This window comes from Vitis vinifera, chromosome 3, assembly GCF_030704535.1.
Source record: "Vitis vinifera cultivar Pinot Noir 40024 chromosome 3, ASM3070453v1".
NCBI lineage: Eukaryota > Viridiplantae > Streptophyta > Magnoliopsida > Vitales > Vitaceae > Vitis > Vitis vinifera.
The window spans coordinates 17,877,795-17,894,215 of NC_081807.1; the positions used below are offsets into that span (position 1 = coordinate 17,877,795).

General features: G+C 30.9%; 1 long non-coding RNA gene across 1 annotated transcript; it reads right to left on the reverse strand.

Moving 5' to 3' along the window:
• Positions 1 to 9,864: 9,864 nt before the first annotated feature.
• On the reverse strand, positions 9,865 to 13,723 carry LOC109122351 (uncharacterized). The gene is made up of 3 exons (XR_002029746.1): positions 13,631 to 13,723; positions 11,044 to 11,138; positions 9,865 to 10,377 (listed from the first exon to the last, which is right to left on the reverse strand). It is a non-coding gene; the product is annotated as an uncharacterized LOC109122351 (long non-coding RNA).
• Positions 13,724 to 16,421: the final 2,698 nt, after the last annotated feature.

Sequence of the window (16,421 nt, forward strand, 5' to 3'; positions counted from 1 at the left end):
CTACTTAGATTCATCCAGCTTATTTGGGTTCATCTAAGCCCATTTAGATTCATCTAGGCCCACTTAGGTTCACTTAGGCCCACTTAGGTTCATTTAAGCCCACTTAGATTCACTAAATCACACTTTGGCCCATCTTGACGCACCTAGACCCATTTAGGTCACCTTTAGGTAATTCTTACATGTCTAACGTAGTTCACATGATTTGCATTTTTAACACTTCCATGTACTTGATTTATTATTTGTTTATCTATTTATTTATTTATTTGTTTTTATTTAGTATTATTTGTTTAGTTTTTTTTTATTTCTTTATCTATTTATTTATTTATTTTTATAAAATTGCATGTGATTGGTTATCTTATCTCTTATTATTATTATTATTATTAAATTTGGATGAATTAATACTTTAATTTTCTCATATATATATATATATATATATATATATATATATATATATATATAAATTTGCATGATTTTGTTTTTGTTATTATAGTACAAGATTTCTAAAACATATTTTTCATATTCTTTGGCATGAGAATCATAGGCCACATCTTGACATAAAGGAGATTACAACATATGGAAAATTTTTGGAGAATCATGAGGACTTTATTGGAAAGATGCCAGGCATGAAGAAAGATTCTCCTAGGACTCTTTGGGAAAAGAGTATTAACATGCATTGAGAGAAGAATGAAAGAGTCGGGGATGTTAATGGATTTGTTTTGGAAGATATATGCAAGCTACCACCTATGGGGCCCTCTCTGCAAGGTCGTCCATCACCCATTCGCGTTACGGCTGTTTGCTAGAAAGACCTAAGGTCATGTGGATGGTTCGTCTATCCCCAGAACCAGAATTAAGACGACGATCCTTAAGCGGAAACAACATCAGAATGGTGCTCGACTAACCTCCAAGCATTTACTCACCTTCAAACGTAGATTGTGCACCAGACACTCTCCATAATTAATGCAACCATTGCAAGGAGACATTCCATTATTAGTGGCTTATCAAGGCAAGACAGTTGTTATGCTTCGGTAGTCAATGTCATAATATCGCATAATCAAGCACAATTAAGGTGTTATTAATACGCTTAAAAGGATGTTACACTTGAGCAAGGATAAATAGCCACACACAATCCAAGAAAGGTATGCTTATTTTTTTTTCTATAAACACCCTTTACTTGCTCAAGCCAATTGTTGACTTAAGCATGAAAGGAATGTGCCCAGACAATCAGTCTAGACATCCTTTTATGTAGAGAACAAATCCATCTATGTCTCGAGCAGGTTAGACAAAGAAACACAGTTGATCATTTCATCTAGCCCGTGAGAGTTAGACGACCACCTCCATTTGGACTGTGCACCAACATTTGGCATTGTCTATGGGAAGCAAAACACAAAAGCCACCAGAAGCAAGATGGCTAACACTTCTCCTACATCACAATCAACCAATGCCACCGAGCGATTTCAGGCTTGGCAAGCGAAAATGGAAATAAAACAAAAAGAGAGTGAGCGACGGATGCAGTCCTTGCTCTAATAGGTCGAGCAGTTGAAGTAGGGAAACCAAGAGTTGCGTGCTTAAATGGAATCAAAGGTAGGATGTTTGGATGTCCAACAAAGGTAAGTGGGTAGCCAAATCAAACCAGGTGAGCTGAGAAGACTGATCCCAAAAATATCATCATCTATATAATCCATCAAAAGCAGCAATCATAAATAAAAGGTTAAGTCTCAATGTCAAAATTAGTAAGGTGGTTATGCCCTAGTATGAATGCATCCTCTCAAAATGGGTAAGCCCTAAGTGCAAGATAATCTCTAGGAAGTATGTGTCTATCATAAACTGTCATCTCACAAAATCCATCACCGATGAGTGGGCTATGCCCCAATGTAAGCATCTCCAAAGCAAACATTGATGAGAGAAGTACAACCAGTCATACATTATCTAATCAAAATGAATCTTCACTCCTCAAAGTCATCGTGGTAACGTGAAGAAAGTCTCTGACCTTCTCTAAAGAAAGAGCATGCCCTAATGTGAAAAAGATCAAACGAAGTGGTATGCCTCAACAAAAATGCACTTTGACATGATCATGGCTCGATGTAAGCTGGTATCTCTAAGATCAATCGCCAATGAAAGAGTTATGCCCCAGTATAGGGCAATCTCTAAAATGACTAAACTCCGTTGCATTCTCTCAAAAGTGTCTGTGTCCTAATCCAATCATCTCAAAAATCTGTTAATACCAATGAGAGGGCTATGCTCCCGTATAAACACATCTAATCAAATCACTCAGTCATATCTCATACTCCAATGTGAAAGGAATCTAATCACCTCCAAGGAACAACTATGCCTCAAATTAATTTTTTTATTATTTTTATTGATCATTTTCTTAAATTAATAAATTAGTTTATCAATTAAAAAAAATTTAATATTTTCTTACATTCAATGAGTAATATTCTTTAACAAAAGAAATATTGAAAACATTTTTAAAATGTCCATCTTTATGACTATTTTTGCTAGATAACCAAATTAATGGAACAATGGGATTTTTTTTTTCTTTTTTGAAAAAAAATATTATTAAAAATGTTATTTTAAAAATATAAAAATACAACATGTTTTATTACCTATTTTGTTTATATATTGAACTCCTCATTTTGAAAAGACGAGATCACTTACAACTCATTTTTTAAAAGACGACTTCCACTTTTTAGATTGACAGTGAGACACATACCAATAATAACAATAAGATAATAAAAAAGTTTGTGTTATTTGATGTATCAAGAAAGTTTTGCTTTTATTTCGTTATTCTCCCCTTTCCTTAGATAAATATTCTATTAAAAATCCTTGCAATTGCATCTTAATTGACTTTAATAATTTTGAAAACACATTATGTGTTGTGCAAGATTCTGAGGAATGGCAAGTACAAGAGTGTTATACATCGTGTTGTGGTCAACAACAAAGCGACACGAATATCCCTGGCTATTGCAAATGGACCATCGTTGGACACGGTTATTACTCCAACACCCATGTTGATCAATCCTGAAAACCATCCACTGGCATATGTTGGGATGGGATATGAAGAATACTTGAAACTTCAACAAAGCAACAAACTTGATGGGAAAACTAGCTTGGATAGAGTCAGGGTTTAAACAGTTTAAAGTAGGCCTCTATCATGGACATGCATTCCAAATAAATCCCTTAGTCTTTCACTTGCCATTGTATCAAGTATATACATGTACGTACTTCTCTGCCATGCAAAAATATTGATAGTATTGAAGCTGAAATAACTTAGTAATTTTCTTGATAATATTATGCAAAGCTTTTGTTGGCAACTGTGAGAAATCTAAAGATAGGAGCTACATACTTTTATGTGTTGATAATTTTGGTGCCTATGTATGAATTGTATCTCTTATCTAACAATTATAAAGTTGTAGAAAGCTCATAGTTAAACTATAATTTTCCAGGAGATATTCCAAAACTTTATTGGCTTATACAACTTCATCCCCATTTCGTTGTTGACATTTTGAACAGGAAGATGTTGTTTTTGCCATCTTGTGCTTTTATCATCCATTGAGAATGTAATAAAAATGTTTCTTTAAGTTCAAGGAGCACAGGGGCAAGGAATGAAGAGGTAGGAATAAGGATAGTATTTTCGTTTATATATTAGGTATTTCTATTAGACAACAAAAAATGTAAATTTGGTTTGTGTTACAAAAGGTTAGTAGTTGATAGAGATATTTCTTAAGAAGATACTTCCCATCAATTTTTTTTTCTTGAATAAAAAACTATATTTATTTTCTTATCCTTTTTTTTCATATATCTTTTTTAAACATTTTTTAGGAACCAAATATAGTAAAAAGGTTGTATCAAATAAAGATAGCTCCACACCAATTAAGTCTACAAATTCACCACATATGAAACATTCAAAAGAATTCAAAAAATGAGAACTAAAATGTTGGTTCTCAAACTTTTGGATTTGGGTATGTCAGCATGGCTTGATCCAACAATGCTCTAGTGGTTGGTTAGTTAGTTTGATCTCGCTATTGGATACTTACAACAAGGTGTAGTGGGAACAAACATTGTCTACACCCCTCTGATGATGGCAAGTCAAAGTGGAGCAATAATGAGTGACTGCCTTTAGGGATGGCAATGGGCCATTTTTTTCAAGTACCTGCCCTGCCCCATTTGGCCCTAATGGGACGGATTTAAAATTTAAATAAATGGGTTAAGGGTGAACTTAGGATTTTTTTTTTAAAAAAATCGGAACGAGTTTGGATATTGCCTTGTCCCATCCCAATTATATATAAAATTAATTTAATTTATTTTTTATTTTTCTATTTTTAATATATAGTAATAATAATATACTTTTCAATAAAATGAGTTATAAAAAATTATACTATTTTAATTATTTATAAAATATATTTATTTTAATGTAATTAAAAAAATTAAAAATAAAATTTAAAAAATTTCAAAAAAAAAAAAAAGTTAAGTGGGGTAAGGCGAGGTTGAGATGGGAGCAACCGTCTCAAACCTACCCCATTACCATCCCTAATTGGCTTAAGAAGAGATTGGGATGGGAGTGACCGTCTTGAACCTATCCCATTATCATCCCTAATTGGCTTCAGGCTTAGGGGATAAGATGGAGGAATATAGAGGAAGAATGTAGGTAAGCGTTGGCTAATGCTTGAGTGTGGGGGAACAAACTTCTCCTCTTTGGACGTTGGGACTTGTTTGTATAGTTTTGATCCATTATATTATGATTGGTTGGATGAAATGATCAAAGTCCACTTTTTCCTCATGAAGGAGCTGACAATTGGGCAAGTGTCCTTGCCATGGTAAGCAATGCTTCCGATGTAGTGTTGAGCTTGTTATTAGTTGTTCAAAGCTTTGTCAAGTGATGCTCAATGAATTTTCAAGAATGTCTTCCATTAATGGGATGTGTCTCTAACCAAGCATTGATCTTTCCACACCTAGTCATGGGTGGTTTTGGAATTAATTACTAGATATCTTTGGCTTATATTAGTTAGAAATCAATGTCACGTGCTTACGATTGGCCATCTAAACACAGTTTGCATTTGGACGTTGGGACTTGTTTATATAGTTTTGATCCATTACATTCAAATTAGTTGGATGAAATAATCAAAGTCAACTTTTTCCTCATGAAGGAGTCAACAATTGGGTAGATGTCCTTTCCATGGCAAGTGGTGCTTGAGATGTAGTGTTGAGGTTGTTATTGGTTGCTCAAAGCTTTGTCAAATGGTGCTCAATGAATTATCAAAAATCTCTTCTATTAATGGGATGTGTCTCTAATCGAGCGCGCATTAATCTTGCCATACCTAGTCACGGGTGGTTTTACAATTAATTATTAGACATCTTTGGCTTATATCAGTTAGAAATCAATGTCACATGCTTACAATTGGCCATTCGAACACATTTTGCAGGCCTACTAGTTATTTTTTTTGGAACCCATATAATTGGGTATTGATAATACTTTTGCTAAAAATAAAAATTTATTCCATTCTATTTTTCAACATAATAACAAGCTTATTTATAATAAACTAATCATATTTATACTAGGACTCCAATTTCTATTAGACCAAAAGTCCTAATTAATATACGAAACCTAAATAAATAACAATTTCTAATATTTCTCAAATTCCTAAAATTTTTCTAATTTGACTTTAAGGCGGATTATAATTTCAACAATTTTTAGGGGTGTTGTCTAGGTAATTAAGGAAATGGTCCCTGTAATGCGTCACAAAATCTAAGTGTCCAACCCATAATGAAAAATGTAATAGGTTTTTAATGGCTTCCATAACTAGGAAGCCTTCTTATGCATAAGGTGGTTGTGCATGACCGAACTCAAATGATCATACTTTGTCTTTAGAGTGATGTAGGTGCCTAGGCTTACCCAATTAGAGAGCCTATGCTTAGTTATACCGATTTGGGTTAGACCATCTGGGTTCTATGGGCTCGATAACTCCATAAACCAAAAGAAACTAAAAACTTTTAAGTCATATTTTATTGGTTGGATGTAACATGAGATAGGATAAGAGATGAGACATTATATCTTCTCCCATGTTTAGTTGGTTATGAGATAGGATAAATTATCCCATGATCTACCCAATCTTATATTCAACCAAATATGAGATAAGATAAGTGGTGGGATATAATATCCACTTTCTTTTTTATATCCTTTCTATATGGAATATGTTAATCCTATAGTAAGATGTAGAATATACATTCTTATGTATCATAAATTTATTTATTTTTATCAATTTTTATTTTTTTATATTACTTATTTTGCAAAATAAAATGTGTTTGTTATAAAATTAAATTTGAGGTTAAAAAGAAAAACTAAAAAAAGATTTACAAAATATATTGTAAAATAATATTAATATATGTATAATTTATATACGTGTGTGTGTTTTATTTTTATATATTGGATAACATTGTATATAATTTTTATTTATAAAGTTTAAATATTTCGATTATAAATATTGTTAAACATAAGAAAATTTTCATTTTTTAATAGCAAATATTGAAATATAATATAATTTTTATTTTAAGCACTCAAAAATAATATACATTTCATATTATTTATTTATTCATTTCACATGCTAAATATAAACATAACATAACACAACATAACACATTGTATATGTTACCATAGAATATAATGTCAATTGGATATAATATCTAAGGATATCATATCCCATTGGAAATTAATCATATCCTTTAATATGCATTTCCTATCCAATGGAATATGATATCCTAGGATATACATATCATATTTTATCTTATCTCGCTAACTAAACGTAGCTTTAAGGCTTAGGGAGTTTAAGGAAAATTGGAAGAAAAAGCAAATAAAGGAGTAAAGATAAAAAATAGATGAAAAAAAAAGGTGAAAATCAACATGAAAAGATATTTAAACATAATGAATTTTTTTCACACATGCTTCCTTTAGGTGTATTTCTCTTTTCTTGTTTATTTAAAATGAAAATGTATTTTTAGATTATGAAACTAACTGAGGTCAATAGGTAGACCATTAGAATTTTGGATTCTATTGCCAACCTAATTCTCTCATAAACAAATAGTTCTTCATCCAATTTACCTAATGAAAAATTAACGCACAACCAAATCAAACCATAATTGCATAAGAAAACACCATCATACATAATTTGAACCCCTTGGAAAAATTATTTACTTTAGGTAAAACCATTGGCCTTGGCTTGCAAAGATAATCTACTAAGTAATAACAAGAATTACCAAATTTTATAGACTTCTGTGATGTTCACAACTTTTGTGAGACCTAGATTGATTTGCACTTATATATATGCTAGCTTTTTATGTTTTTAAGTGCTGCAACCTCTAGTTGCTCCTTGGAGGAATGTTATTTTGAACTTGCTGAGACACACAATAATCCTCTACCATGGTTTAACACAACCTTATTTATCATTTACATACATGCATAAACAAATAAACGTCAGTACTACAAAAATTAAAAATATTGATAGTCAATATTTAGGATATTAGGAGAATATTTTTTAAAATTGGCGCTTCTTATTCATATAAGTTGACACTTTTAATGTCGAATTAATTTATTAACATTGATGTTTTCTTGAAGGCTCCAAAATCATAAGACCTTGACCAAGCCGTCAAGAATGGGGCTTCTTCATGGTAATTACTAACTGCTACACAAAATTCAATTTTATTTATTTATTTTTATTTTTATTTTTTGTATATAAGAATAGATGCATGTGTATTAATGTTGATGATTGTCAATTAATCAATTATGGTAGGCATGAGAGTTTGATTAGGGCAAAGATTAACGTGTATATAGGGTTTTTTTATTCAATGAAGCAAGAGAAGCATGAATTTCAAGGGGCCTATGTGCTAGCTCTGATCAAGTGTAGCACCAACTTTTATGTTATGATGGATTCTTACAAGACTTTCCTATGGTCTTTTTATGTCGATCCTATTTCTCAAGTTTCACTTCTATTTAAAACATCAAAATTGGCTTATATTGAGCATCCAAATTGACTTCTATTTAAATTTTTTAGTGTGGCCGATCAAAGGGGCTCAAATTTTTTTAGGCGTATCAGGGGCTTGAACTTGGTTTTTCGAGGTGCAAAAGAGTGCCTCCATCCACTTTGACAGACATGCCCTTATATGTATTATATTTGCACATAAATTTTTTTATATTTAGAAAAAATAAAATATTAAATTAAAATTTTAATAAATTAATCAATTTTAATTATTTTATTTTCAAATTCCATTTAATATATATATATATATATATATTAATTTGTAAATAAAATTATGAATATTTTTAATTAAGCAGATATAGATAAACTATTATTTAAATATTAAATGTAATTTCAAATTCTACCTATTATTATCGATTGTCAAAAATTATGAATTCATATATTGATTTCTTGGATAAAACAACGTTAACATATGCATTGTTGTTTCTTTTTTCATGTTTATTATCAATATTGTCTCCGTTAAGATGAGATTTATTTATCTAATAGTGTCATGAAACCACATAAATCTTTATTTTAGTGCTAAAGAAAATCATTACAATGTTATAAATATAAATTATTGATATAACATTTAATTAAATCAACTACTTAATGTAGATTAATATTGAGTGCACTCTTAGAAAATTCATATTTCTTATCGTATAATTATTATCGAATATTATACATTATATCATACATATATAAATTCTTCATCAAAATTAACAACTTTAATATATGTATTATTACTACTTCTATCATCTTTTGGAGTTTTCTCCAATATTTTTACAAGTTTTGACTAATTTCTATCTCACATAATTTTTCATTGAATTTTTTTATGATATTTCCCTATATATCTCAATATATCCATATAATTAAATTATCAATGTTTTCATCTATGCACTTCCCTACAAACCCATCGACTACGGGTACCACTTCAACCCAATAGAATTAATATACATTTTTCAATTATATAGAAAATATTATTTTGTTAAGTTGAAAATAATACTTTTAAAAAAATAGGTTATATTGTAAATATCTAAAAGTTTGAATTATTTTACATGTTAAAATGATCTAAGGTAAGAAAAAATTAATCCAATACTAAAAAGAGAGGTAGCATTCTCATATGATTTAAACAAAATTGACTTCTTGTAATTATATGAATGAAATCACAATATTGTGAATGGTGGGTTGGATTTATAAAGATATTGGATGTTAATTATTTGAAACCATTCGTCTAGGGATGACAACAAGACGGGTTTAGTTATGTAATTATTTCCCATTCTCATCCCAAACCTGGGATGGGGCAAGTTGATGTCCCCCATTCCCTTTTACAATATATATATTATATAATAAAAGAAAAGAAAAAAAAGAAAAAAAGAAAAAGTGATAATCCCATCCCTTTCCTAGATGTGTTTTTTTGCCAAGTCGAAGTGGGTTAGTTATCATAAAAACATGAATCCTTTAAGCACAAAAACCATTAGCAAGGTGAAGGTACCTACGGTGTTTGCAACAACTTGTGTCCCTTATACCACAATATTGAACTGAAAGAGGGAAAGAGCCATCCAAAGTATACCAAATAATGCTAGTAACTGCTAGAAAAAACCTAAAATGATGGATATGTCATATCAGCAAAAGGAACTCTGGGGTATCATTTAGTAGTAAATCTTAATGACCACTAAAAATATATAATGCCAAGAAATGGAATGCACTAAAAAAGAGAAACATCTGGCCTTTTGAAAGTAGCATAATGTCATCAAAGAGATCATATGTCTCAAGTGCATGCTATAGAAAAGAAATGATCTTAGTTACATCCATAATATGAACCATTTGCCTCATGAACTTGACAATCAGGGCACTAGTGTAACTATCCAACCCTGTAGATATTTCATCCATTAAAAGAGCTTTTGTTGGTCCAACCAACATTTCCCATGCATTCGATTAAATGAAACACTATTAAGTTGTAATGAGCATCTAAAAATATTAACAAACAAATTACAAAATCTAGGACAAAACAGATAACCAATCAATCACTAAATTGATGGGGTAAGAGATTAGTGTTTCTATGCCATTAAAATTAGGAATAGAGAGCACTTGACTTTCCAAAAGTATTTAGTGATTATTTCAACCATTAGCTACACTACAAGGAGAAGGGTCTATAGTTGCAGTTGTTGGCCATGACTAAAGTTAGTGAAAACCATGACCATAACATGTAGTGTCATAATAGATAGACAGCAACATAGTGTGACTATGGGTAGTGTAACCATATCCTTTTGTAGCGGTCACTGACTTTTCTGCAACTATAAGTCTAAAGATTTGGTAGTGATCATAGGCATTGTACAACAAATTACGTCTTATAGCTGGGGTTGGTTATTGCCTGCAACCAAAAGTTTGGTATGAGATATAATGGGAGTAAATAGTTGGTTGCAGCTATAACAGATATAAATGCAACTTACCTCATCCACAGGGCTATATGAATGTTTGTTTTTTGTTTTGTTTTTATTTTTTTTTTAGAAATTATCAAACATAAATTTTAGTTTCTTTTTTTAATTTTCTCAAACATTAAATTGCATATTTTGTATATTACTATAAAATCTCATAATTTTGGATATCATCTTTAATGAAATTTCTTAAGGTTTATCCTTCACATATTACAATTTACAAAGGCTTTATCTTTTGTCTAATAAAAAAAATATATATACAAAATTACACCTACAAGTTTAAAAATTAAGCATTCAACAACCAATTTCCTTTCCAAATAAATGTTGACTAGATATTTCTTTACAATTGAAATGATAAGAATCTAGCTCATTGTCTTTTGCAATACAATCTACACTTCCATGTATCAAATCCATGCATTTGAAACATCTATCAAATTTGCTTGAGAGCAACCGAATGATAACCATTATGGTGAGGTGCCCCTTTAGATCCCAATCCAAGTGTCTATCCTACAAGTAGTTTATCAGATGCTCTCTATTGAGTAAACTAGTTGAACAAAATAGAAACTACAAAAATCTTAAAGAAAACAAGAAAATAGAAATACCTTCTCTTACACTCCCAAGCCTGAAAGGTTCCTTGTCAAATTTAAAACATTCTTCATGCTTCCTTATTTCCTTGTTGCTCAGATTAGATGTGCTCCTAAATATTTTTCCAAGTAAGACATTATAATCCATGAAGCCATGTCATCCTAATACAAGAAAAGAAGTTTTCTTCAACTAGATTTGATTTTAAAAAGATAAGGTGAAAATTCTAAACATGTTTAAAACCTTACCATAGCTTATGCGCATTTTCTTTTCTTTTTCATCGAAACAAAACTCGATTTGGATGATAACTTTACATTCAAACATCCAAAAAGGAAATAATTAAAAGATATTTTACGTCCACATAAATTGTTCAATACTTATATTCTTTATGGTTCTCAAAAAGCAAGACAATTTTAATTTTATTCATTTCTTTTAGTATATAATTCAACTTTTTTACTTCGTAAAAGTGTTGACTTAATAGGGTAATTTAATATCAGTAATCCATCTTGTAACACACAAAGGAGAAGTTAACATGGAGGTGTCATCATAATACCAAAAATAAACTGATGAGATTAAACCATTTATTGACATTTCAAATGCCCTTATTATAATATACAAAAGGAGTGAATGATAAAGAATACAAGCATCTAAATGATTTCTACATAAACAAAATTGATCCAATCAAATTTCATAAGTACTTTAACAAATTATCATGTAAATAAGCAAATGATCATAATCCATGAGTAGTTGCCTCATTACATTTTATTTTATTTTATTTTTAATTTATTTTTTGTAAGGGTTTGCCTAGGACTTATCACCAAATGCAATAAGAAAATTATCTTTCAAACATCTATAGTGAACTTTTGATTTATTTATTCATCTAAACATAAAAAGCTATGAAAATTTTAATAGAATTACCTTGGAAATTGGCATCTTTCCTTTTTAAGAATCAATCAATGAGAAATCCATATCACCTACAACAATGCTTGTTGAAGGTTGATCTAAAACACCAAAACAGAAGAACTAAATGTGGGTGTATTATTTTTGTATTTGTTAGTACACTGTACACCTATTAACAACATTAAAGACTTTTTTCATTTAATTAAACTCGGATTAAATTAAAAAAGTATGCCATTTTTAAACAAAACTCACCAGCCAACCTCATGACTATATAAAGTGACATAATAAAAGATCTCCAAACTAGAGATTCCATAAGGAAGGAGGAACTCTTAGAGAAACCACCAATGATAAGCTAGAAACTAAGTCACACCCACCAATAATAAGATGATGTGAATTTTCCATTTATGACACCAAAAATGTCTCTACCCAAATGGAAACAGAAAAAATAATATTAATGACCACATCTCCTTATACTTGGCAATATCAGAATGTCAATGACCTATAATCTACTACCAAGTTGGAAGGTTAATATCAATCTCATTTGTTTTTGTTTGTTCATATCCATGAAAAGTAGCTGACCATAGAAGGTATAGCCTTTCAGTCAACTAATTCTATCATTAAAAGTGTATGGCTTTCTACAATTCTATGATTGAATGCAAAATGCACAAATGAACAAGGAATGTTTAGGTGCTTTAATGCAATAAAAGCTGAATTGGTTTTGCACGGTTACTATCCCTTGATTCAATGATCATTTTAACGGACACATGATGAACAATTAATGAATATTTGGAGTAGAGGTTTTGCTTTTTAATTTTTCAAGCCAAGGGGAATGTCTAAGAATCTTAAAAATCCATATAATTAGACATATATTTGGATAATTCATTATGGGATAGTTCAAATGGTATTCATCTATACCTAGTATTCATAATTTATATAATTAGTGCTCATAATCGAGTGGACTAATTTCATTCTTTGATGTATTTCCTGAATCCTTAATTCAGAAACCTATTACTCTAACCAAAAGGATATTCAACTTAAGAGAATAGATATCTTTCTCTCTATATATACTTATATGCTCCATTGGTTCCTCTTATTACAAATCTAACTAGTTGAACAATTATAACATTTAATGGAACAAAAATATGTCTTTTATCTCTATGACCAATTTTTCTCAAAAAAAAAAAAAAAAAAAGAATTCTACAAATTCACAATATTTTAATTTCTAGAAAAACAAAAGAATTACCCATGGTAGATTCACTGACATCCACCGAATCATTATCAAAAAATTATTCAAATTGGCTCTTTAAGTCTCATTTTCCTATGAATCCAAAAGAAAATGTTAGAACTCTTTAAGTCTCTCAACATCATTATGATAGGGATGTGCAAGACTTAGAAGAATGCTACAAAGAATATAAGGATGTGCAACTGATGTAATCCATTGGTAAATATATTGGCTCATATGCCCATTGAAAAAATTAAATTAGGTTATGAGTTGAGGAAGACAAAAATTCCTTTTCATAGAAAATTTAGAGATTTAAAACAATTAGAAAAAATCTTCCTTTCTCAAGCACTAAACAATAGGAAAATGGGAAGAGACTTTGTTTGTATTTCCTAAGTTTTCACAAGAAACAAATGGAGGAGAATTGAACAAACAGGAAGTAGATTGAAGGAGTTCTTCATGGAGAAGGGAAGAGCAAAGAGACTTACTAGATGACTCATAGCTGAAGGTTGTTGAAGATCTCCCTCAACTGAAGACTCATCAAAGCTAGTACCAATATTAGAGAATGAAGATTGCAAATTCGAGAATGGAGATTGCACGTTAGAGATAAGATATTTCATCATCTACAAAGGTGTAGGGTTATCGAAAGAAATGAAACCGTGCATATTAGGTTTATTATATATGGAGCTTATGGTTAAGGCTTAATCTACCATAGCTGCATTGGGTCTGTTTTCGCGGCCCACAACATGCCACATCCAAAAGCCTTTTGTGGCCTATAGGACTGAAACAAATATTTCCCACCACTATAGGCCCACATTATTTACACTTCTTGCACCGAAAGTCCCCTATACACGTGGGATCTTCATTTGTAGAGACTGTAATTTTTGCACTAGAATTTGGTTCCACTCAAAACTGCCATGAATGGGCCTTACTAATGCATTATCACTATACCTTCATTTTCTTATAATGCTATTGAAATAAACAAATAAACCATATTTTTAAACAATCTAATTAAAGAAAGAGTAAACCACAACACACACACTCCACAACAAAAGAGTATTACCCAATAGTATTGTGCACAAAAAGAAGTGATATTCATAAATTGATTCACCAATTGGAAAATATTCATAAAGCAACAAGAATTGATATGCATTTAAACTAAAAGAATAATTAGAAATAGGAAAAAAATAATAAAATTACAACTCTTACATCAACAAGAAACAACAAGAAACATAAGAGAATTCAAAGTGAGTCAAAATTCCATATGGATAAATTTATAGTTTTACTTTACAAACAAAAAATGAAGTTAAAACATTGTTTCATGTGTGAAGAAAATAAATTTCTTGAAACTGAACAATAATGACACTTCTTTTATCCACTGGAAATACCCTTTTTTATGTCATCACCAATCATGATATCAGTATAGATGTCCAATTCAAGTATCTATTAGAAAGATCATGGAATAAAAGCTCTTCTAACCTATATTAAGATTCAAAGAGACAATAGTTTCAAACACCAGAATTCAAAAGTTGCTATTATTTTTGCACTCCTTTATGAAGATAACCAGATCATATCTCCCTTTGAAATTGTGTTCAAGCCCTAACAAGTGATAAAAATTAAGTACAATTTAAGAGACCAAAAAAAAAAAAGACCAAATATACAAGGAGCGCAACACTTCAAATTTATCAAAAACTAAAACTACGACACATAAAAATACAAAATCTCCATATATATAACAACATTAAAATAAAAAAGAGCTTTAAACATAAATTCTTCCATCATATTCATAAATATAACAATATTAATATAAACAAGAGCATTACAAAAAAAAAAATTGTTCACATCCCAAAATAGATCTCCAATACTAACTTTATCTCAAGAAAAGAACCAATAGTAGGAGTGATTCATCATCTTCATCCATAATTGTGAGTTTGACCCCTGAGTAATCAAAGAATCACCTATAAGAGTAAGAATGACAAAAATATAAGCAACTTTATTGAAAAATTTGATGGGAAAATCCCAGATTTCTCCATTTCCCAAGCCTAGATCAAGTTAGGAACATGCTTAACTATCCTAGGTTTTTTAAAATCCTATGCACAATAGAAAAATAACATTTTTAAACTTTAAAGGGATTTAAAAAGTGCTAACGAAATCCATACCTCATATTCAAATGTTCTTGAATCAAATCCACATGGTGAAGATGAAGAACAAAATCGCAGAAGTCTCATAAACTCAAAGTCTTTCGCTCAATGATTCGAACCTTAATCTTGACACACTTCCGGTGGGGATGGAAATGAGGGTGGAGGTTAAGACTCTCTCTCTCTCTAGAGATGGAAAATGACTCTCTAGAAAAAAGCTATGGGAACCCTAAACCCTAAGGAGGTATTTGTAGGGCTCCTTATTAGGCTTAAGTGACTTGAGCCCACTAAGGGTTTGGGTCACTTAATCTAACCCAAAATAGGTCATAATTGATTAATTAACCCAATAGGGCTTACTAATTAATCAATTATCCCAATCCATAGACCTTGTTCATCCTATGCAACCTTTCATAATTATCAAAACACCCTTATGCACAAAAATGAACCCAGAGTCAATCTAACCCTCATAACCTGTGCCAACAAAGTATATAAGCTCAGAGTAGGGACCACTAGGACTCATACGAATATTGGTTCCCTCAAAATCCAATTCTAAAGTTGATTCAACGTTCCACTATAGTTAATCAACTAAACTCTAGTATCCTATGTAAATAACAACGAGACATCAAGTGCTCGGGTCCATGACCTACTATCCATTGTGTTCAATCTTCCCATGAATTGATGTCTGTAGTCTAACAAGGTGAAAGCTAGCATCGTTTCGAGACCACCTCTACTATCCTTGAGTTACAGATTCTCCTATTGTGTGTTCAATGGACATGTCTAAACTCTCAAAGAGCTTATGTCAAGTTCCACTTAAGGAACTACTATGCCATAGTTTCCATGAACACACCTCCTTAGGATCACCCAAGGGGACACACTGTCTCAATCCCAAGAGTTATCATGGTGCCTCTATTGAGAATATCTATTGCTATCGGCTTCCATCAATAGTGGCACAATCCATAGGAAATATATGACCAACTTACGATCTCACATGTAGGTTAAAGCCACTACTAACTTCAGCACAAACTCAATATTCTCTCAAGGTTGAGAGATAACACAATGAAGCAACTTAGTGAAGTTACGATTACTTGATAGCCTTAAGTCATGACTTACCATAGATCATATCCAATGTGTAACCATACAC